Below are 22,632 nucleotides of genomic sequence, written 5' to 3' on the forward strand. Positions count from 1 at the left end.
TGCTTTACGGATCTGACTGTAAATTGTTGAAATTTATAAAAAAATAATTCAGAAGTTGTTTTATTTTTATGCCCCCGATAAGCTGAAAGCCTATTTCTCCAAGCAAATACTTACAGAACAAGGACCCATTGAGGTTGACCACGGACGTACATACAATTATGTATATACATGTATATACGTCTTTGGGTTGACATATATTTAACATTGGAGTGAAAATAAAGTTAGTTGTTTTCCTGAAATTGACAGGATGCATAGCTGCACAACAGTATTCCCTTGATTTGTCAGGTTGTCATAACTAAAGAAACAGCAGTGCTGCAGACTCTCCTCCCACATTTAACCATTTTTATACCAGTCGACCAGCAGTTGAGGGGAGACAAAATTGAATTGCCACTTTTTTATCCACCTACTGACTAGAATTTTCCTGTAAGAAATCTGTAAGGCAAATTAAAAACAAAGTGTGGCCATATCTGTACGGCCTTAAACAATAAAACAAACATTTTGTCATCTTCACCATATTTACATATGGGTTTGATGTGTTGTATATACAAATAAAAAACATTCATAATGATAGTAATAATAATTGTAGACATTTTTCAGTTTCAATATTGTTTATTTGAATGTGACTGTCACAACAATTCACCCACAGGACCCTTGTTAAAGACTGTGCATTGTACATGGTTGGTTGTGTGTCATCATGTATCCAACAGTGTAGACTGCTGCTGTTTGCACATCAATCACTGGTTTGTCTGGGCCAAACAGGATTAGGTACAGACCATCATTACATTGTTGAACTATTGCAGCAATGTAAAACAACAAACAGATAAATAAAACCAACCATTTTTAAAGTGAGCACTGATATTGTTTTTATTGAACAACCTGGAACAACAAGGAATTACAAATTATCTGTGCCGAGTGAATTTATTTTGTCAGCTCGCAGGAATTTTTAACATTAATTCACAAGGGGCAGATAATTGGTAATTCTGAGTACCAAATAGGCTATTGTTTTTTTGCCCCTAGTTCTTTTTCTGTGAAAAAGTGGGTTTCCTGATTTCAAATGAATCATGAACAATCGATGACATATATTTTTTATCAACGTCCCACGTTGCTATGGGCCTCTTGCGAACCAATAAACCAATATAACAACTGATGGAATGCTCAGTGAGAATTACTTAAAAGAATTTCGCCTATGATCCATACACATAGCGATGTGCATGTGTGTGTGTGTGTGTGTGGGGGGGGGGGGGGGGGGGATGAAGGGTGTACTAGTCCTGACTACAGCTGTTTTTATAGTGCTAGAATGCTGAATACCCTACTCAGACACAGTATACTGACTTCGAGTCGACCAGTCTTTGTTTTTAGGCCCTTAATTCTGAGCGCCAGGCAGGGTAACATCAACTACAATCTTTTAATGTGTTTGGGTAGGACTCGGCTGTGGATGGAACACCTGACCTTCTGTTCTCCAGGCAGACACTCTACCACTAGACCACAGAAGCAGTCGTACAACAAATGAGGAGCTTGTGGAAACTGACTATCAACGATGTTTCGAAGCTACTTCTTGCTCCTTCATCAGATGAACATTCACCTGTGGAGAAGCAAGAAGTAGCTCTGAAACATTGTGACAAAGAATAAAAGAAGTTGCTATCCATAAAAAGTGTCATGTATTCATGTTCTTCTAAATTCTAAATGCCTATCAAAGACTATATTGACAAGGAATTAATGACTGTCATAGCCTATAAAAGAACCAAATAGGTTTTACTTCATTTTCAAAATATGAATTGACTACAATTTAGGTTTCAGGAAAAAAGCACCATAATGCTAATGATAAAATCTTAGTCTCTTCCTGATCCGGATTTAGAGATCATACCACGAATAGACTCAACTATTTACATTGCCTGACTTTCTGAAAGATAACTTCGCACAAAAATACCAATATTATTCCTGTTCCATTCTTGTGAGATGCTTCCTCGTCCAAGCGATATTATATGTTCTGTTTTCATCATCATCAAGGATCCTTATATAGCTCGGGAAAAGACAAATATAGAACCATTCCCTTCATCATTCTAATGTCTGTGAAAATAACATCAGAGACCACTTTGGCTGCAAACCTTTGTAAAACAGAAAAAAATAAGACTTATTATAGAATGCCTTGCATGCAGGAACTATGTTTTACTCTGGCTGTTATTCATGTTCAGTACAGAACAGAAAGTGTTATTTCTACTGCCACATCATCTACCACTAGTCTTGCGTTATTATGTGATAACTGAAACAGGCTGGAGTTTCCATGATCCACAGCAGTTCCTGCCACTTACAATACTGCTACATCATAGCTATTTATAGATAGGCTCTGAAGATATATTCATTTTGTTCCCAATCATGATTGTTACAGAAAACATACATTTCCTATTTCTATACATTTGGTTCTTCTTTCTATAACCAAATATTTTGCATGACAAGTTTTTATTTTCAGAATTATGTATATAGTATCAAAATATATTGTATTGTTTATGTGAAAATATATTGTCTCATGAGATGATTAAAATGTGAACCTGCAAAATCATAACCATCATTCACTGACAGTGTTTCATTTAGCTTTAAATATACTTCACAACACTCCCCCCCCCCCCCCCCCCCCCCCTCTCTCTCTCTCTCTTTATATTGGTTCATTTTCATCAGAAGTTATATTTTTCATGCTAAAATATGCTGTAATGGTTTGAGATACTTGTCATCTACAGAGGAAATAAATAACAAATCATTATTTTTCCATTGCTACAATAGCATTTTCCTTATTTGACGTAACCAGCAATCTGATTGCTTACAGATATTATCATTAAAGTAAAGACATTTCAACTTGAAGATGGTCAATATCAGAGCTTCAACAGTTCTATTTCGTAAAGGAAAACCAATCCAAGTACATGACAGTCATAACCATGCATTTCTGGGAGATATTGAGTGTTAAAGACAACTTCACTCCCTGCATGGGTATAAGCTAAAATTAAACAACTGAACTTTAGCTTTAAGTTATAGATAAAGATAGCTCACCTATTCCTTTAACAAAACTTCTTCCCTGTACTATATGCCCTGATTAGATAAGGTAGGGGAAGAAGTGGGCTGTTTCATACCAAAGATCTTAATCTCGTCGTCAGCATTATTTCTGTTTCCTCTTTCAAGCTATTGTACATCTCTGATGATGAATGAAAATAACCAGCCATTTCACCATCAACTTTGTCAAGAACACAAACATAGCTAGGCAGCAATTTTGATTTTGATAAAAGTTTAATCTAAAATGCTAAAAGTCTTTTGTAAGCACAAGGTTCATCTTCAACTCCATTGAACATCAGGTAATTTGAACTTGAAAAAGTGGTACAGTTCTGTTTTGCAGGCTTTAAAAATACATTTTCTATGAATAAATGTTAAGTTCTAAAATGAATAAATTGTTATGTAGCATTTATGAAAATATAAAAGTCTGTGTTGGAAATAACCAAGTTATTTCTCCTACATTTTCAAGTCATTTAGGAGTACGACAGGGTTGTATCTTAAGCCCGTTTCTGTTTTCGTTTTTCATCAATGAATTTGCAATGCAAATATATAATAATTGTTCCTATGGAATTCAACTACACCCAGAAGAAATACAATTGTTTTTACTTTTGTTTGCAGACGATATTGCACTATTTTCAAGTACTATTAAAGGTCTACAGTCACAAATTAATGAATTAGAAAAGTATTGTGATGAATGGAAATTGAATGGAAATAGAAATAAAACGAAAATTGTTGTATTTAAAAACAGCGGTAATTACATTTATAGAGAATGCTATCTCGTTGATATTACCATACCAAAATATAGAAAAGCATTGGCACGGTTTCGTTGCATGTCACATGATCTACATATTGAAACAGGCAGATATATAAATACCCCAAGAGAACAAAAAATTGTTACATGTGTAACTTAAATGAAATAGAAGACAAGTATCACTTCCTTATCAGATGTCCATTATATTTAGAACTAAGAAATACTTACTAAAATACTATTACAGTGAACCAAACATATGTAAATTTATAACTTTATTAAAATGTGAGAGAACAGAGGTTGTAAAGAATTTATCGATGTTTGTTTACCATGCTTTGCCCATAGAAATGAAATTGTTAACTGTAAATTAAATACTATCTATGCCAGAATAAAATGAGCATATTTATGGTTGTCATGATGTATATATGTGGGAGATAATTTATTTCAATTTGATGTTCTATTGTAATGATTAATTATGTTGAATTGTATTATGTACTAAAGGCCTGTGGCCTCTTGAGTACGAAATAAAGATTGATTCATTGATTGAATAAGAACATGATCACTGTTAATTTAGCCTTTGACGAATATTTAGAACGTACCCTTCTGTCTTAAATGCAGTACCTTGATAGACATGATAGATTTTGAAAATGTCACTACAATACATACTGAGACATTCGCAAGCTTACATCAAATAAAAACCATGATTTCATCCAGTCTTTTTTTCAAAATTGAGGAATAAGGAATTTCAGTTTTCACATTGTTCATACAAACTTAAAATATAAAGCCTTTTAAAGGCAATGATCGCCCGTTTTGAAGGCTGAAAGTCAGAGCCCAGTATGCTTTAAACACAGATGGATGGATGTATTGTCTGGATGGCTCCATCCACATGTCTGATCCTTGGCTACATGATGTCATACATTATTTGAGACACGAACAACTGAAATAATGATTACCGAATTTAAGGTATTTAATTCAAGTCATTAACATAATTATGTCTTATCCAATTTCAAGGCATATTCAGATATAAAACCTATGGTCAGACTGCCAAATTCAAGGACGACCGTAACCTTTGTGAACATTGACTGATTAAAGACTGACAAAGTGATGTTAAAGAAAAGAGATGCAAATGGTGACAAACCTCCATCATGGCCAATACAATCCTGTCATGTGTGGCACACAGGAATACAGGTCTGATGATAAACAAATTATGGTTTTACAGAAATAAAAATGATCTATTGTAGAGCTCCTTAAATAATCAGCTCCCATCTGATAACTCAATTAAAGTTAAATGAATAATCAACTTTTCCATTAGCCACACTCCCCAACTGATTCCAACAAACTACTGAAATGACATATAGCCTCAGCCTTAATGAAAAGTCTGCACTGAAATGGCAACTCACACAGACCAATTCAGTGGTGATCACATCTACATACAATAACTTATCAGGACATACTCTGAAGGGCAGTACCTTGTATAACCACACTCTGCAGTCATTACACCACTAGATTGGCTTGTAATGAAAACATAACTTCCTTACACAGTCATTTGCTAATTTGCTTTGCAAATCTCACAGTAGCACAAGCTTCAAGAGAAAATTGTGTAATCATTTTAAAGTATAGAATATAGTTTCTAGCAGACTAAAGTTTCTGGTATTTACCGTATTTTATATGAATGGTCCCTGCTATTTGACAAAAATTATCAATTGTACCTGTTATTTGAAGAAAACAGTCAACTGAACCCGCTATTTGAGGAAAACAATCAAGAGTACCTTGTATTGGAGGAAAACAATCAAGAGTACCTGCTATTTGAGGAAAACAATCAAGAGTACCTGCTATTTGAGGAAAACAATCAAGAGTACCTGCTATTTCAGAACAAGAATCATAAGTACCTGCAATTTCAGAACAAGAATCATAAGTACCTGCTATTTGAGGAAAACAATCAAGAGTACCTGCTATTTGAGGAAAACAATCAAGAGAACCTGCTATTTCAGAACAAGAATCATAAGTACCTGCTATTTGAGGAAAACAATCAATAGTACCTGCTATTTGAGGAAAACAATCAAGAGTACCTGCTATTTCAGAACAAGAATCATAAGTACCTGCTATTTTAGGAACACAATCAATAGTACCTGCTATTTGAGGAAAACAATAAAGAGTACCTGCTATTTCAGAACAAGAATCATAAGTACCTGCTATTTTAGGAACACAATCAATAGTACCTGCTATTTGAGGAAAACAATCAATAGTACCTGCTATTTCAGAACAATCATAAGTACCTGCTATTTGAGGAAAACAATTAATAGTACCTGCAATTTCAGAACAATCATGAACAAAATCATGAGTACCAACTATTTCATGAACACAATCATGAGTACCGACTATTTCATGAAAACAATCAGTTGTACCGACTATTTAACGAACACAATCATGAGTACCAACTATTTCATGAACACAATCATGAGTACCGACTATTTCATTAACACAATCAGTTGTACTGACTATTTCATGAACACAATCATGAGTACAGACTATTTCATGAACACAATCATGAGTACCAACTATTTCACGAACACATTCATGAGTACCCGTACTTATTCACTCCAGTGTACTCACACCATATACGTCTTGTACTATCTTTGGTGTGGTTAAATCTAAGCTAGTTGCAAAAATATATTTTTTTACATATTTTTGCGCTTATATAATGGCTATAATTTGACATGTCATGGCAATAATATCTAGGTCATGTGCACTGATGCACTCTCTAAACCATCTGGTGTTTGGTATTGAATAACATTCTTTATTCCATTTTAAAAAAAGAGTCTGGTTGCTGTTTTACAGTGAGATATGAACTTAAGAATCAAGGATGCCTTTAAAATTTCTGCATTTTTATCATGATTTCAAATGACAATGAAATCATTGTTGTCTGAGACATGTTCTCTATTAAGAACCAATCCTCATTTACATCAGTGTCATCCAATTGTCTGATAACATACACAGACTGAAACCCCATCTGAGACAAACTAGTCAGGACACAAATACAGAATAACTGTAGTACACTACTGAATGTGGATGTGATTCAGTTACGTTACCAACTATCTCCACTTTAGCTGGCTGGAACGATACACCCCAACGTTGTATTATCTCTCCTAGCAGCAATCCATTCATTACCTGAGAAGCAATAAGACCATTAACCCTATACAGTGCCACCTGGGGAAAATACGTAGCTGTGCAAAATGTAGACATTCCACATTCATGACACAATGTGTGGATGTGAGGACAATTATTACAGTCTTAACACAGTGTTGTGACAATTATTACAGTCTTGACACAATGTGAGGACAATTATGACAGTCTTGACACAGTGTTGTGACAATAATTACAGTCTTGACACAATGTGAGGACAATCATTACAGTCTTGACACAATTTGAGGACAATTATTACAGTCTTGACACAACGTTGGGACAATTACACATGTATTACAGTCATGAAACAATGTGAGGACAATTATGACAGTCTTGACACAGTGTTGGGACAATTATTACAGTCTTGACACAATGTTGTGATAATTATTACAGTCTTGACACAATGTTGTGATAATCATTACAGTCTTGACACAATTTGAGGACAATTATTACAGTCTTGACACAATGTTGGGACAATTATTACAGTCATGAAACAATGTGAGGACAATTATTATAATTTGGGCACAATGTTGTGACAATTAATACAGTCATGACACAATGCTACGACAATAATTACAGTCATGGCACAATGTGTTGACATATTAAAGTCATGACAATGTATAGATATGTCACACTCATGACACAATACTGGGACATGTCATGCTTATGTCATGCCACATGGGAAAAGCAAATTGCTGACACATGGAAATTCTTTAGCAGAACAGGTTCCAAATACCCTATACTCTTCATGAGACCTCACTAAGATCAGCGAAGGTGATGGAATATGTGACCTGGCTGACTGCAACCCTGCACATTCTCACATCCTGGCGTATGTTCAGTGGAATGTGAGGCCTTGAATACAACAAAACAATATTCTTTTCCCAATCCCTCCACATTCAATCACTGTCACCATCTTTCATTTTCATAATTAATCAGTTCATCTAAATCAAATCAGAATCTGTCAATGTTTCCCTCAAAAAGATATTATCTAGGTCATCAAGGGTCACATGTCGTATAACCTATATTTTACCAAACAATTCAGCTTGCTAAAAATAAATTAGGTTCCAATTTATGCAAGTTTTCTTGAAGCTAATCTCTCACAACCCATGGAAATAAAATGGCCTATAATGAGATTAATGCTGACCAGAATGAATGGCTTTGAATCTGACCTTAGTCTAGTCTACACACTCAAATACATCTACGTTTGTCAATGTTACTACCCAGTGTAATTGTTTCAGCTGTGGGAACTTTGACCAGTATCAATATTGACAGATTTGACATGCTCTCTGGACACATGACTTGGCTGTCATGTATCAGGAACAGTCCCTACATTAGATTAAGTTACACTCCAATATTTATTCCAATATACTATCTTCCTGAATTGTTCTAACTACCTTCCTGAATTGTTCTAACTATCTTCCTGAATTGTTCTAACTACCTTCCTGAATTGTTCTAACTAACTTCCTGAATTGTTCTAACTATCTTCCTGAATTGTTCTAACTAACTTCCTGAATTGTTCTAACTATCTTCCTGAATTGTTCTAACTATCTTCCTGAATTGTTCTAACTAACTTCCTGATTTCTTCTAACCTGCTAACTATCTTCTTGAAACCCAAAAATATTAAATTATGATGTGCCATTTGTAAATATTGACTGATCATGAACCGAGGTTCATTAACACATAGTATTAATTAGTATGAACTATGATTAGTACTCATATGGTTTTGGGCCTAGCTTGTATTAGACAAAAGGTTTTAGTTCATATAATAAATCACAGCTGTTGTTTCTCAAACTGATTTAGAGACTGGTAGAGACATTTTCATTTTTATTTTCACATAGCCTAATTTTTTAAATTTTATATTTTCACATAATTACTTGAAAATACACATCTACTGACTTCTGATGCCATCATTTTCAAAATTAAGAATTCTTTATTCCACCAATTTCCCCTTTGAGTCTGACTGATGATAAAAGTGATGAATGTTGACTATATTTATTAAGTAATGATAAACAACTTGTTCAAAGAGAAAAGGTTTTTACTTTGCATAAAGACAAAAAAGGTTATTAAACCCAACATGTACAACTAAATCTATTTTCTTTGTCTTCATATATCAAAGATGACAATTTATTTTCAGAGACATTTTTTGTTCCCACTTGAGTATCATTCTATTCAATGGATGGCTGACATGTAGACAAGCTCGCACCTCTGACATGTAGACAAGCTGGCACCTCTGACATGTAGACAAGCCGGCACCTCTGACATGTAGACAAGCCGGCATCTCTGACATGTAGACAAGCCGGCACCTCTGACATGTAGACAAGCCGGCACCTCTGACATGTGGACAAGCCGGCATCTCTGACATGTGGACAAGCAAGCACCTCTGTCATGTGGACAAGCCGGCACCTCTGACATGTGGACAAGCCGGCATCTCTGACATGTAGACAAGCCGGCACCTCTGACATGTGGACAAGCCGGCACCTCTGACATGTAGACAAGCCGGCACCTCTGACATGTAGACAAGCCGGCACCTCTGACATGTAGACAAGCCGGCACCTCTGACATGTAGACAAGCCGGCACCTCTGATATGTAGACAAGCCGGCACCTCTGCTCAAGGTGCAAAGTTCACTTAACAAGAAAATGTAAAAATATATAGGAACAATATTTAAGAGATATAGCAACAATAACACAGCTTCTTACTATGCTTTTTGTTGTTGTTATGACATAATGAATTGTGATTCAGCTTTTATCAATATTCCAGCAACATCACGGAAATAAACACGAATGGTCAACACACATTGAACCCATCTTGGGAATTGAACCTGGGCCTTTGGCATGTGATGAGTGAACGCTTTAACCATTAGCCCACATCAGCTGAAAAATAGCCATGAATGCTTCAATAGTGTTGATTCTAGACTATAAGAGTTTTCTTTCCCATGTGGGTCAAAAAGAACACATTTTGGCCTTTCACGTTTCTTTCCACATTTTCATAGGCTGGCTGAATGTAATAATGTTCTTAAACTATACGTGGAACAGAAAGTCTCTTCCAAAATAAAATGAAAATGAGCATGTGTTTTGAATGTAGCAGACAAACTGTAATCCAGGAAACACGCACACATTTACTGCTCTGAATGAACCTTAACCAACAATACATACTTGTGAGGACAGTGACAGACATTACTAATAATCCCTATCAGTTTACATGCTCGTTTTACAGGCCCACCTGTCATATTTCAGCCACTTAAAAACAACATAACTTTTTGTGTCTTGGAAGTAAACTTTAATATCAAACATTAAGGTTACCTTAAAGGGAAACAACACTCCTAGTTTGAAAGCATTGAAATATAAATCGGCTCTTTCTTCGCAGAATCAAATGTTGCTTAACTACATAGTATCCCTTATGAGAATTCAGGTGAAGGACAAGGTGATAACAACCTTGGTCAGTACAAATGTGAAATTTGAGATGAATTATTACTAGACATGGTGATTTACCATTGAAATTGTATTTTCTGTTCTGCTAGGCATTGTTTCATAAATATATATACCGAGAAATAAATATTACCGAGTGCAGAAGTAAATATTACTTTGTGTTTTTTTGTATACAAAGCCAAATATAGCAATCATCTGTAGGCACATTTTCTAGCAATCTACCAGTGATTTAGTTTTAAAAAAACCAATGATATAACTACAAGGAATTTTGATGCAATGATTGGATGAATTGTATCTGAAACAAATATTTTATCAGAAATAATATATTCCAATATCGTTTACTAAAAATATTTAAATGATAATAACCATAAGCGTAGCACTTTGGAACAACTTATTGCTTTTGACGGATATTTTTTTTATGTATGGAACAATTTGATCAGTCAACTTTGAGAGCTACAGCAAATGAATGAAAGTAAAATACAAATATCGTAATAACAAGTGAGAAAAGTTACATGTATGATATGAGGCAGTTACCTTGTTGGAAGAAATCCATTGTGTTAGATAACAATGAGCAATCAATCAACATATTACCAGCTAATCCTTTGAACAAAGTATGTTGTTGTTACATAGGCACTCCACGCCCAGATATGGGTGTATTTCTGTCTTCTTTTGTCAACCTACATAAACACTTACTTTTGACACATATCCACTGTGCAAGACAAGACAACAGTGATTAATCAATCAATGTATTATCCGCTATTCCTTTGATCGATGTTTTTTGTAAACTCAACTGACCATTTCTCTCTGCCTGTGTTGCCATGTGCATATTACATAAAATGTAACACATTCACCACATCAGACCTGGATTCCTGACCCAATCTTAGACTGGATAATTACCCCAGACACAGGAAGTACCACATGCCAACCACTGATTGCTGTGTATTCTTGACACTCTCAGAGACAGGTTATCGAAGATTTTGCAGTCTTTGTCAGGTAATCTTAGTGGTTCTACCTGTAATGAAGTCATTAACAAGAAACAAGTGAATCACGCCAAATACACAGGTGTAGGGTTTATACCATGAAACATGGATGACAAGAAAGGTGTAGTAATTGTTGTAATATATGCAATTTGCTTGAAAAATAAGGTTCGTTGCTGTTCTGAGTATATAAACTGAATTATATTTTTGCCAAAATAATACGTACACGTATTTGCTGTATGCTAAACAAGGATCAAAATCAGTCTGGCCTAAGAATGACTTCTTATTCTTAAAACAGACACAAAGTATAACTAGCTGTGTTTCCAAGATAGAACATGTAAATAAGAGACCGTGGTGTGGGTTGAATATAGTGCAGGTTGTTATTGTGAGGAGACCGATTACTCTTCCCATGTTACTGTAGAGAGCTGACAGCTCTAGGATTGGATAATGTGTAACTGCTTTCTGTGACAATGAGAAGGAAATGACAAGTGCTTGCCTCAATGTGAGAGCATTATGGAACAGGAAGTGCCACTCCATTTACAACCATTCCGTCTCCAATATGACAGCCATTACTACATTCACATATACACACATGCCATAGTTAGACCTACAAAACATTCACATCTACAACTTCAGCTTAGGACCTGCCAGCTATTTCATATTCTGGGGCCTGGGATTTTACACATAAAAATAAATGTCCTCCAAAGTACTTGAAAAATAGAATTATGCTTCACAGTGTTGAATAAAAACCAAATTGTCTGCCACAAAAATAACACTGATGCAATGTGTTTCTAGAAAAAAAATATTTTCGCTCATAGTTTTAATTAAAAAATATCTGGGTTTGCAGCTGTAGTTGAAAAAATCTGGTCTCAATACAAAATCTCAAAAACTCTTCTTCCTGATTTGAAGTGTCTTGTTTGAACAATACCTTGTTGTTTCCCCACATCAAACACTTTGAATATACATTCAGTCTCATGTTGAGATATAGAGATTACTACACGAGTGTCTGTTAGATACCATTGATCTTACAACGAGTTGTTTCAAAACGTATCGAACGAGCGAAAGCTACTAGTTTTAGTAGAAAAATAGCAGAATATACCAAGTAAATTGTTCACACAGGATGCATAATGAACCATCATGCCCAATTCTGTTCAAATACGATTGTCAAGACCGCAATTCTCTGTGTTGTTTAATGTGATAAATTCAACGTCGTTTTGATAATATCCAGCCAAATTGCCTTATGACAACTATTCTTCATTTAGATAGCAGCTAAAGATTAATGTAGAACAAGGAATCTGACAATTCATGGCTACAGATTAATGCAGGACAAGGAATTTGACAATTCATGGCTACAGATTAATGCAGAACAAGGCATCTGACAATTCATGGCTACAAATTAATGCAGAACAAGGCATCTGACAATTCATGGCTACAGATTAATGAAGAACAAGGAATCTGACAATTCATGGCTACAGATTAATGCAGAACAAGGAATCTGACAATTCATGGCTACAGATTAATGCAAAACAAGGAATCTGACAATTCATGGCTACAGATTAATGCAGAACAAGGAATCTGACATTTCAGGGCAACAGATTAATGCAGAACAAGGAATCTGACAATTCATGGCTACAGATTAATGCAGAAAAAGGCATCTGACAATTCATGGCTACAGATTAATGCAGAACAAGGAATCTGACAATTCATGGCTACAGATTAATGCAAAACAAGGAATCTGACAATTTTGAGGTCCTAAACAATACAACCGAGTCACAAACATTCCTGCTTCCTACAAAGGCTGTTACATTTTATAGGATATAAAAAATGCAGAAAAAACAAAGCTGAATATATCTTACCTTTCAGGGATAATCACAAGCCCTAAACACAAGCTTGTCAACTACCAGTGGTCACACATTCTACCACAAGAAACAATGATGAAGCAATGACACACTACATTTGCCAGTGTCATGCCGGGTCCATGTTCATGCAGGTTTCACACTATGCCTTATCATAGTCCCAGCAGCACAAGATGGATGGGCCTTGCATCATAAAGTCATCAAAAGTACAGAGCTGTTGCCTCAAGCTAGGAAATGTTCCTCTGTCTTAGAGAGCCTACTCAGTCTTCACTGTTTACCATATTGTCTCAGGTTATATCGGTCAGCAGGAATTTCACACAACACTAAAAAATTATTTTTTTTTATCAACTGCAGATTTTAAACATATTTATACTTTTACATATTGTGTATGGGGCGGTCAGGTAGCCCAGTGGTTAAAGCGGGTTCGATTCCTGACATGGGTACAATGTGTGAAGCCCATTTCTGGTGTCCCCCGCTGTGATATTGCTGGAATATTGCTCAAAACGGCGTAAAACTCACTCACTCACATATTGTGTATATATTCTCTTGTCATCATATAGTCATTCTGTCAAATTTATATGAAAAAAGACCATAATCCTATTTCTGTGAAACCCTGTTAGACCAGACACCTTGCTTTCTGAAAGATTATAATATGAATTAAGAAAGACTACATTCACACAAACTCTGTGAATCTGGACGATTCCACTGGGTACAGGTATTTTACTGTGTGCATTGACCATGTTTTACTAGAACCGTCATGTCATTTCAAACAGTCTTAGTTCTGCTGTATCACACTTGTAAGAATATAAACGTAACCAGTTTGGCAGTATATCAAGTCATATGCTTTTCAGTCCTTCCTTGGCATCAGTGATCACACCTGCAAGTCCAGACAGACGCCACCAACGCAACACAGTGTCTTTGTTCTTTGCGACTGCATCAAAGGCCGACACGAGCCAGCGCCCATGTATTGTTTTAGCAAAAGAACTCTACCCAGTGCTAATAAGCGGTGCTATTCTTTTGGAGACGCATTAATTTCACGATTTACAATATACGATGAGGTCTGTGGCAGACATGATATAAGCTACAGCTCCACACAGTCACCTATCTTGTAAGGTGTCAAATGTATCTGGCTTAAAAGAATCACTTTGTCCATAGTATAGAATTGGTGAACGATAGATTTGAATTACTCCTTCTATTTTGAACAGATTACACCAGAAAAGATGCAAACACATGCTCGCAGAAAGAGAACATTTCATTGTTTTAGTAGAAAAATAGCAGAATATACCAAGTAAATTGTTCACACAGGATGCATAATGAACCATGTCAAGACCGCAATTCTCCGTGTTGTTTAATGTGATAAATTCAACGTCGTTTTGATAATATCCAGTCAAATTGCCTTATGACAACTATTCTTCATTTAGATCGCATCTATGATGCTCACTGCACTGACTGCACTCATTGTTTTGTCTTGATTATCCTGAACATTGAAAGGAGGGACACTAAACATCAGCAACAATGTCATCCTGTTCAACGAATTACACTAAGGGCGTAACATAATTTGTCCAATCGCTTAAATGATAAATGGTGTAAAGCGTTAAATATACACATTTTAGGAGTATACCTATTTCAGTCAGTGTAGATATTTCCTGAGAATGAATTGAGTTCTTACTTCAACATACTTGAATATTCCAGGTTTACAGCATGGTGACTGGATGTTTCAGGTATATAATGTGGGATCCCATCCCAGGTTTACAGCATGGTGACTGGATGTTTCATGTTTGTAATGTGGGGATCCCATCCCAGGTTTACAGCATGGTGACTGGATGTTTCAGGTATATAATGTGGGATCCCATCCCAGGTTTACAGCATGGTGACTGGATGTTTCAGATTTGTAATGTGGGATCCTATCCCAGGTTTACAGCATGGTGACTGGATGTTTCAGGTATATAATGTGGGATCCCATCCCAGGTTTACAGCATGGTGACTGGATGTTTCAGGTATATAATGTGGGGATCCCATCCCAGGTTTACAGCATGGTGACTGGATGTTTCAGGTATATAATGTGGGGATCCCATCCCAGGTTTACAGCATGGTGACTGGATGTTTCATGTTTGTAATTTTGGGATCCCATCCCAGGTTTACAGCATGGTGACTGGATGTTTCAGGTATATAATGTGGGATCCCATCCCAGGTTTACAGCATGGTGACTGGATGTTTCATGTTTGTTTACAGCATGGTGACTGGATGTTTCATGTTTGTAATGTGGGGATCCCATCCCAGGTTTACAGCATGGTGACTGGATGTTTCAGGTATGTAATGTGGGGTTCCCATCCCAGGTTTACAGCATGGTGACTGGATGTTTTAGGTATATAATGTGGGATCCCATCCCAGGTTTACAGCATGGTGACTGGATGTTTCAGGTATATATTGTTGGGTTCCCATCCCAGGTTTACAGCATGGTGAATGGATGTTTATTAAAATACTTCTTGGACCATGGATGGTCAACTTTATTTACACCCCAAAATAATTAAAATATATCAACATGATCAAAATGCCTCCTCTTATGTTTCTGCCTAATTTTGATTAAACTGCTGTTTCATCTGTGGTATAAACCTGAATGGCATTGAGTGGTTATGTTCTTACTGTAAGCATCTATCATGTTGCTATGACAATCAAAGAACAACAGAACAGTTTTGGTATACAGTTGGCAATGTTGTCACACATATAGTTGAAACACACCTCGCATTTGAGAGGAGCCATATTCCCAAAATAGCATCCTGCATCAGAGTTTATGAAAAGACTGAATTATTCATAATTGTGCCTTAATCAGCAACATTTTGAAAAATTATAAAGTTTAAAAATGAAAAGTCTAACTCAAAGCCAAATTACATCAAATAAGGTCCTTAAAATAATCTATTATAAACAACCTTTTACAGTCAGTAACATTGTTAAACAACAAACACACAAAACTGAAAACATATTTATCCCTTTCATTAACATTTGTTTTCTATCCAATTGCAGGTGAAAACATGTACAGGTTTATGTGGATTTCTACGGTAATCATCACATGACAAGTTAAGCAATGTATTTCCGCCAACACTTCCGTGTGTTAGGTTAGTCTACTATTGGCCACACAGTTTTTATTGTCTTGGTTTATGGATGTGTCTCATATATATTTCTTCTGTCATGGACAAAATTGATATTATTTCTGCTGAAATAAAAAGTGAGTGCAAGAAAATTATGAGATTATTAATGTATAGTATAGTTTGAATGTACCCTCTGTTTAACTTATTTCAACACACACGCACATGGATGAAAGCATGGACACACACACACACTGACACACACACAGACACACAGACATGCACACACACACACACACACACATGGATGAAAGCATGGACACGCACACAGACACGCACAGACGCATGCACGCACGCATGCACGCACACTGACACACACACACACACACACGCGCACACATGGATGAAAGCATGGACACACACAGACATGCTCACACACACACACACACACACACACACACACACACACAGGCATGGATGAAAGCATGCACACACACAGACACGCACATACACACACTGATGCACACACGCATGCACGCACGCACATACACACACTGACGCAAGCACACACGCACGCACTCACACTGACACTAACACACACACACACACACGCTCGCACATGGATGAAAGCATGGACACACACAGACATGCTCACACACAGACATGCTCTCTCTCTCTCACACACACACACACACACACACACACACACACACACACACACACACACACACACACACACACACACACATGGATGAAAGCATGGACACACACACACACACACACACATGCACACGCACACGCACACACACACAAAAATCCCTAGTATTTGGTACTTCATGCATGACACCCCACAAAGATTCCTGGCAGTATTTGGTCCCTAGCACAGGAACCTCATACATGTCTCCCCACAAAATTACTTTCATCTTGAATGAATATTTCTGGCCAGGGTTACACAAGGCACAAAGGACAGACATTGATTATGTGTCTTTAAGATAAAATATATCAGCATGAGCCTTGACGAGGGTTCTTCCGGCGTTTACTGATGAATGCTTATAAATTCTATCTTTTTAAAAAGCACCGGGGACATCCCACGTTTCATCCAGTATAACTTTCATTATTATGTAGTCTTGAGACTGTATACAATGCATTTCATAAATAATTATCGAATAAGTCTAAATATTTTTGGGTTGAATTTTCAGTTGTATCTTTGTTTTTTAATTCAATCAGAATGTCAGAATGTTGAGATCTGACTGGTTCACATGATCTTGATAAAATACTATGTATTGCGCCTGGGAGGAAAATAAATTTCTGAGCCTGAAAATATATACCTTATATCCTGCTATGAAGAAGATAGGTTGCACATTGATTTCGGAGCAGGAGAATAAATCCCTTATACCCGGCTACGAAGATAAAAGCTGCACATTGCTAGAATCAATGAAAGTCATGGCACAAATTAACCTCAGTTCAATGGAACAACTGTTTTCTATCAATTTTCAGTTTGTTTTAATTCTTTTACAATGACAGATTGAAACATGTCGGCAAGGTAAATTTGTTGTAGCAGTATCACTTGGGGTACATGTGGTTTTAAGCATCCCTTCTGATTGGTCAAACAAATTTCTGAACTTAAAAAACTAAAGTTGCTTCACCTTACTTCTTCCTCCAGCCGCAGTGTCTGTGCAGCTGTGTGATGAGGATGATCGATGAACTTGGCTTATACTACAAGCACCTTGCTAACAGCGTTTCAGGTATCTCAACATTGTGACCTTAACCCTTCAAACACTCATGTTCTTTCAGTCCACAGAGGTGTAATGGACTGGATCTGAATACATGAATTCAAAATGATCTGCTCTGCCAGTCACCTATTCAAAATATTTCTTTACTTTTGACAAACTTATCAGGTTTGTAAGTACATCTACCTGAATGCATGAATGCCATTTTGCTTGCATCACATACATCCAATATTTGAGGTGCTACATTTGGCATATACCGTCCTTCTTGTTGTTGTTTTTACTTTGTACTACCTTGACAGATACACACTTGAATATTAAAACAAAACAGAATATTACCTGATATAACAAGATAAAAACACAGGTGGTCCCCTGCAGGCTACACAAGAGACATGTACATAGACATTCCAAACAATGTGTCCAGTTCTGAAACAACATTTTCTTTAAAAGGTCACCGAGTGCGACCACTTTAATGTCATGTGTTTCCACAATGGACAAGGTATACCAGACTTCCTCTGCCTCTATTGTACTGTTCTGTGTTTATTCCCTCTTCCTCTGTTCTACTGGTCTGTGTTTATTCCCTCTTTCTCTGTCCTACTGGTCTGTGTTTATTCCCTCTTCCGCTGTTCTACTGGTCTGTGTTTATTCCCTCTTTCTCTGTTCTACTGGTCTGTGTTTATTCCCTCTTTCTCTGTCCTACTGTTCTCTGTTTATTCCCTCTTTCTCTGTTCTACTGATCTCTGTAAAATCCCTCTTCCTCTATTGTACTGTTCTGTGTTTATTCCCTCTTCCTCTGTTCTACTGTTCTTTGTATAAATCCCTCTTCCTCTGTTCTACTGTTCTTTGTATAAATCCCTCTTTCACTATTGTACTGTTCTGTTTTTATTCCCTCTTGCTCTGTTCTACTGTTCTGTGTTTATTCCCTCTTTCTATGTTCTACTGATCTCTGTAAAATCCCTCTTTCTCTATTGTACTGGTCTGTGTTTATTCCCTCTTCCTCTGTTCTACTGTTCTTTGTATAAATTCCTCTTTCTCTGTTCTACTGTTCTGTGTTTATTCCCTCTTTCTCTGTTCTTCTGATCTCTGTAAAATCCCTCTTCCTCTATTGTACTGTTCTGTGTTTATTCCCTCTTCCTCTGTTCTACTGTTCTTTGTATAAATCCCTCTTTCTCTGTTCTACTGTTCTGTTTTTATTCCCTCTTTCTCTGTTTCTACTGTTCTATGTATAATCCCTCTTCCGCTGTTCTAGTGTTCTGTTTTTATTCCCTCTTTCTCTGTTCTAGTGTCCTTTGTATAAATCCCTCTTCCTCTATTGTGCTGCTCTCTGTGTAAACCCCTCTTCCTCTGATATACTGTTTTCTGTATAATCCCTCTGTCTCTGATCTACTTCTCTCTGTATAATCCCTCTGTCTCTGATCTACTTCTCTCTGTATAATCCATCTGTCTCTGATCTACTTCTCTCTGTATAATCCCTCTGTCTCTGATCTACTTCTCTCTGTATAATCCCTCTTCCCTTGATCTACTGCTCTCTGTATAATCCCTCTTCCTCTATTGTACTGTTCTGTGTTTATTCCCTCTTCCTCTGTTCTAATGTTTTCTGCATATTCACTCTACGTCTATTCTATTCTACTGATTATTCCATGTGCCTCTTTTCTACTATTCTGTTTATTCCCTTTTCCTCTTTTCTGTTTATCGTATTTGCCAATACTCTACCTGTGTCCGACTATTCTCGGTTTATTCCCTATTCCTCTAATCTCTTGTTCTCTGTAAATGTTCCAACTTCCTCTATTCTCTCTGAATTGTTCTCTGAATATTCCCTTGTCCTATATATATCCATGGTGACTGCTAATATAGCTAGTATAGTCTGAACGTACAGTAATCTCCTTTCATTTACGCCTCCGTTCTCTGCATATTATCATAAATGAATCCAACACAGGAATGAAGAAAATTATGTCCAAAAGGCTGCATGTTCTTTCATTTCAGTGAGATATATTTACATGGAGTTATCTGTCATGTTGATCCGATTATAGCTTCCTCTTTAACAAACAAATGATAAATTGACATCACAACAGTAAATATATAAGGTCACCTACCTGTTGTTAATGCCGACGTATGTTGATTTATCAGTAGTTGTGTAGTTTTGATTTAACTTTTTTTCCCGGTTCTACATTTCGCAGCAATGATCATATTCGTTTGAATCGCATCGTCGTACAGCGAAACGAAAGTGAATGCTGGCCTCCCCTGCCAGTGACAAGTACGACAGAGATCAGCATCATGAATAACCTTGTGTCACTGTCATTCTCCAATGGTAAGAAATACTTGCGTCTAAAACGCGGAAGAACGTCAGCACTAGCTTGGCCTATTTGTAGATCTCTAGATTCAACATTCTGTCATCAGCTGTTCAACAAACGTGATATCAGTACGACAGCTTATCAGGGCCATAAATATGAAGGCGCTTGCATTGCCATGCGGACTTCTGTCAGCTTGTGGGGCCACGAGGGTCTCAGTCGTTTAGGGCGTGACAATGCCCTGTGCAGACCTTTGTTCCTTGGGTGTGTGAGCAGTTTGTGATCGTGGATTCGAATCCCAGATTGGCCTTGATTATATTTTAAGGTTTGTTAACACCACACCCGTGTTCGTTGGTTTCACCTAAGTGGTAAATGTCTGCATCACTTCGGGCTTAAAATTCTCCCCGATGCCATGGTGACACGCCATGACCATACTGAAATATTGTTCAAAGAGGCGTAAAACAAACTCAGTCACTCGCGTTTACTCTATAGTGTTCAGCGCCCATACACCCACACGTCCATTCTTCAATAAGGAACATATCAAGGGGACACAGTCGTAATCAGCAGACTGAGCCGTCCAAGGCTGTCACTAGCGACGTGGGAGTTGTAACATTCATTGTGGATCCTGAAGTCTAACCCAAAACCATTCTCTAAACAAAGAACAAAGTGCCACTTTTACCTTGAAAGTGTCCTATGTTGTGTTATTGATGAAGAGTTCATTGATCATTTAGTGTGGACGTACTCTTTCTGGGGCAGGGGCACGGGTGACCCAGTCGTCTAAGGCCCTGTGCAGAGTTGCGACCCTTGGGCACGTCAGAAACCTATGATCGTGGGTTCGAATCCCGGTTCGCTCCGATTGTGTTTGTCAGCACCATACCCGTGCTCGTTGGTTTCACTCACCAAAGTGGTAAACGTTTGAGACCTGCATCACTTCGGGCTTTCCTAACACATTAAGCTGACACGCCGCGATATAACTGGAATACTGTTAAAAGCGGCGTTAAACCCAACTCACTCACTCACTGTCCGGGACGGGGCGTTCGTTTGTCACGCCGAAGACCCATGTTCGATTCCCGATATGGGTACAATATTTGAAGCCCAGTTCCGGTGTCCCCCGCCGTGATATTCCTGGAATACTCTTTCCGGGGCAGTGATGGTAAACTCTGTGCAGAGTTGTGCTCCTTATCCGTGTCAGTATCCGCTGATCGTGGATTGGAATCTCAGATTCTTCACAATATAATATTATCTTTAGCCAACACTGCCACTTGCATTACTTTGGTATGTGTGTTGTTTTACGCCGCACTCAGCAATATTCCAGCTGTATGACGGCGGTCTGTAATTAATTTTTTCAATGGAATTACGGTTCTGCCATGGTTGTAACTTTGAGAGAAACATATAGAGCCTATTCATTAATATTTTCTTTTTTACAATATGTTTCCCACAAGTCTGTCAACTGTACGTCTATACAGCCGTTAGGAGAACTTAAATAACTAATAACATGATGCAAGTAGCAGAAAATACACACATGGGTTCCGAGGATGGAATAAAATCGTGAAAACAGACTTTGTCTAACCTTTAGTAGAGGAAATTGACTTCCACATGTATGCATGTCATCCTCTGAGAATGCCAGCTCCCTGCCGTCCCAGTTTTCTGTTTCAGCCACACAATGTAGGTCGTTGTGGTATGAATGCTGACAAGACGATCTTACAACCACGACATTTACAATCGTCGATAACTGATTACTACCTATGGGGTATTTCTTATCAGTTCACCCGTGTGCGACCTTTTCTAAGCTGGACAGGAGAATTCTGGTGGTAAAAACATACACGCAATACACAAGTGTTGATCTCGCAGTCTATCTCTGATCTGGCAGTTATTTCTAGAGTTTGTGACAGAAACGAAACATCAATTTCAACAATAATCGAGTGTGTTGTGTTTATCGCCAATTTGAACAGACAGTCAGTGTTATGGACATATGGCGGCGAGTGTTAAATGTGTGAGACAAAGGCCGAAAATAACACACATCGTTTCACTTTTCGAAAAAGACAACGAGGACAGTTGTGATAACAAATCAAGTTTCCTACTCTGGACGAATTCGAACAAACCATTATCAGACCCTGACGCAGCCAAGGGACATAACTCTAGTTACGTGATTATTTGATACTCACGCACCTAAGGGCCGTATCTCTGTATTCAGTTGAAGTTCGACAAAAGAGGACTGTGGTCGAGTGAGCGTCTGTGTTACTTGAGCCTTTGTCGCGAGTTTGATTTATGACGAATGCAGGTTTCCGTAACATCTTAACCAGGAAG

The 22,632-nt window shown here is 37.4% G+C and overlaps 1 protein-coding gene across 4 annotated transcripts in view; it reads right to left on the bottom strand.

The window, feature by feature from the left end:
• The window catches only part of LOC124120938, a 65,827-nt gene that overhangs the window by 37,592 nt on the left and 5,603 nt on the right, over window positions 1-22,632 (bottom strand). The window contains exon 1 of one of the 4 annotated variants that reach the window (XM_046483852.2): window positions 22,495-22,613. The exons of 1 other annotated variant lie outside the window; for it this stretch is intronic. The gene's annotated coding sequence lies outside the window, so the exon portion shown is untranslated. Of the gene's footprint in view, window positions 1-20,130; window positions 20,594-21,895; window positions 21,917-22,494; window positions 22,614-22,632 lie in introns of those variants that run through there. 2 more of the 4 variants (XM_048387426.1, XM_046483848.2) reach the window with 2 other exon arrangements.

This window comes from Haliotis rufescens, unplaced genomic scaffold (genome assembly GCF_023055435.1).
Source record: "Haliotis rufescens isolate VD_foot unplaced genomic scaffold, xgHalRufe1.0.p SCAF_10, whole genome shotgun sequence".
In the NCBI taxonomy this organism is placed as follows: Eukaryota; Metazoa; Mollusca; class Gastropoda; order Lepetellida; family Haliotidae; genus Haliotis; species Haliotis rufescens.